The sequence below is a fragment of the Crocodylus porosus genome, unplaced genomic scaffold (genome assembly GCF_001723895.1).
Source record: "Crocodylus porosus isolate Cpor-Errol unplaced genomic scaffold, CroPor_comp1, whole genome shotgun sequence".
NCBI lineage: Eukaryota > Metazoa > Chordata > Crocodylia > Crocodylidae > Crocodylus > Crocodylus porosus.
In genome coordinates this window covers 4,306,930-4,309,908 of record NW_017728910.1, presented here as the reverse complement: position 1 = coordinate 4,309,908, position 2,979 = coordinate 4,306,930, and positions in this window count along the sequence as shown.

The window sequence follows — 2,979 nt, the reverse complement described above, 5'->3', positions numbered from 1 at the left end:
GAAACATGAGAGGAAAATCAGAAGAGAATAATGAGGAAAAGGAAACTGGGATGGGGAGAACTAAAGATGAGAGAAGAGCAGGGAGGAGAGAAGGAAAAGCTAAAAAAAGGGACCATTTAGTAGTAAATACATCTTCCCAAATCATAGCAAGGCTCTGGAATTTTTTAATTTTTTTTCATTTGCAATATTATCGAGAAAAGTTTCTCAAAGTTAGATGAGAGTCTGGACAACAGCTCTGTACCCTAACAACATTTTGCTGAGTTCATAACAGCAGGTAAGATTAATGGCAGTGCAGGTGATTCTCTGGGTTTCGTAGGGTTTATGATGATCCTAGAGATTATAATTGGAGAGCTGCTCAAATTCACTGGATTTAAAGGTTTTAGATATTGTCATATACATTTAGGATTGGCAGGGACTTCAGGAGGCCATCTAGTCCAACCCCTTGCTCAAAGCAGGACTATCCCCACCTAGATCACTCCAGCCAAGACTTTTTCTAGCCAGGTCTTAAAAACCTCCAAGCCTGGAGATCCTACAGCCTCTCTGGGTAATGTGCTCCACTGTTTTACTGTCTTTCTAGTGAGAGAGTTTGTTTTCCTAATATTGAACCTCAATTTCCCTTGCTGCAACTTGAGGCCATTACTCCTTGCTCTGTCATCTGCCACCACTGAGAACAGTCTAGCTCCAGCCTCTTTGAAACCCCACTTCAGGTAGTTGAAGGCTGCTATTAAATCCTCTCTGTTTTCTCTTCTCCAAACTAAATAAGCCCAGCTCCCTCAGACTCTTCTCAGAAGTCACGTGCCCCAGGCCCCTAAACATTTTCATTGACCTCTGGTGGGCACTCCAATTTGTCCATATCTTGTAGTGGGGGCCCAAAACTGGACACATTACTCCAGATGCAGCCTCACCAGTGCTGAATAGAGGGGAATAATCGCTTCCCTTGATCTTCTGGCAACACACCTACCAATGCAGCCCAGTATGCTGTTAGCTTTCTTTGCAACAAGGGCACACTGCTGGCTCATATTCAGCTTATTGTCCACTATAACCCCCAGGTTGATTTATGCAGAGCTGCTGCTTAGCCAGTTGGATTTCAGCCTGTACCAGTGCATGGAATTGTTCTGTCCTAAGTGCAGGGCTTTGCACTTGTCCTTATTGAACTTCATGAGATTTCTTTTGGTCTAATCCTCCATTTTGTCTAGGTCTTTCTGAATCCTAGCTCTACTCTCCAGCATATCTACTAGTCCCCACAGCTTGTTGTCATCTGCAAACTTCCTGGAGATACTCTCTATCCTATCTTCCAGGTTGATGATAAAAATATTGAACAAAACTAGCTCCATGACTGATGCCTAGGGCACTCCACTTGATACTGGTTGCTAACTAGACATCGAGCTATTGACCACTATCTTCTGATCCTGATGGTCCAGTCAGTTTTCTGCTCACCTTCCAGCCCATTCATCCAACCTGTACTTCCTTAGCATGCTTCTGAGAATCTTGTGGGAGACTATGCCAAAAGCCTTCCTGAAGTCAAGGTATATCACATCCACTGGTTTCCCTGCATCCACAGTCAGTCATCTTGTCATAGAAGGCAGTCAGGTTGCTCAGGCATGACTTAGCCTTGGTAAATCCATGCTGTTTCTGATCACAACCTCCTTCAAGTGCTTAGAAACAGATTCCTTGAGGACCTGCTCCATAATTTTTCCAGGCACTGAGGTAAGGCTGACTAGTCTGCAGTTCCCTGGATCCTCCTTTTTTCCTTTCTTAAATATGTGCACTATGTTTGCCCTTTTCCAATTGTCTGGGACCTCTCCTGATGGCCATGAGTTTTCAAAGATGATGGCCAATGGCTCTGCAGTCACATTGGCCAGTTCCCTCAGCACTGCTGGGTGCATCCCATCTGGCCCCATGGACTTGTATATGTCCAGCTTTTCTAAGTACCTAACCTATTCTTTTGCCCCTGTTGGCTGCTCACCTCCTCCCCAAACTGTGCTGCTAGGTGCAGTAGCCTGAGAGCTGACCTTGCCTGTGAAGCCTGAGGTGAAAAAGGCATTGAGTGATTCAGCCTTTTCTGGTCCTCTGTTACTAGGCTGTCTCCTCCATTTATTAAATAACCCACACTTACCCTGATTTTCCTCTTGTTGCTGACATACTTATAGAAACCCGTCTTGTTACCCTTCACATCTCTTGCTAGCTGCAACTCCAATTGCACTTTGGCCTTCCTGATTTCATCCCTGCATGCCTAAGCAATATTCTTATACTCATCCCTAGTTGATTCTCAAAGTTTTCCACTTATATGCTGCTTTTTTTTATTTAGTTATTTAGTTTACATAAGAGTTCTCTGACAAGCTACTCTGGTCTTCTGCCATACTTGCTAGTCTTTCTGCACATTGGGGTGGTTTGTTCCTGCACCCTCAGTAAGGTTTCTCTAAATTACAGCCAATTCTGCACTCTTCTCCTCCTCAGATTGGCCTCCCAAGGGATCCTGCCCATGAGTTCCTTGAGTGAATCTAAGTCTGCTTTTTTGATGTCCAAGGTCCTTACTCTGTGCTCTTCTTCTTTCCTTCCTTCCTCCAGATCCTGAGCTCAGTCATCTCATGGTCACAGCTGCCCAAGTTGCTATTCACTACTGCCCCACCAGTTCTTCCCTGTTTGCGAGTAGCAGGTCAAGAAGAGCATTGCCCCTAGTTGGCTGTTGCAGCATTTGCACCAAGAAGTTATTCCCAACACTCTCCAAACACTTCCTGACTTTCAACAGGCCTATCTCCCAGTTTCATACTGGGGGACTGAGCAGTCATACAGCTCTTTTACATAAAGAGCAACTCCTCTTCCTCTTCTGCCTTGCTTGTGCTTCCCGGACAGTTTAAATCCATCCATGACAGAGCTCCGGTCATGTGAGCTATCCCACTGAGTATCTGTTATTCCAATCATATCACACTTTTTGGATTGTGAGGACTTCCAGCTCTTCCTGCTTGTTTCCCAGGCTCC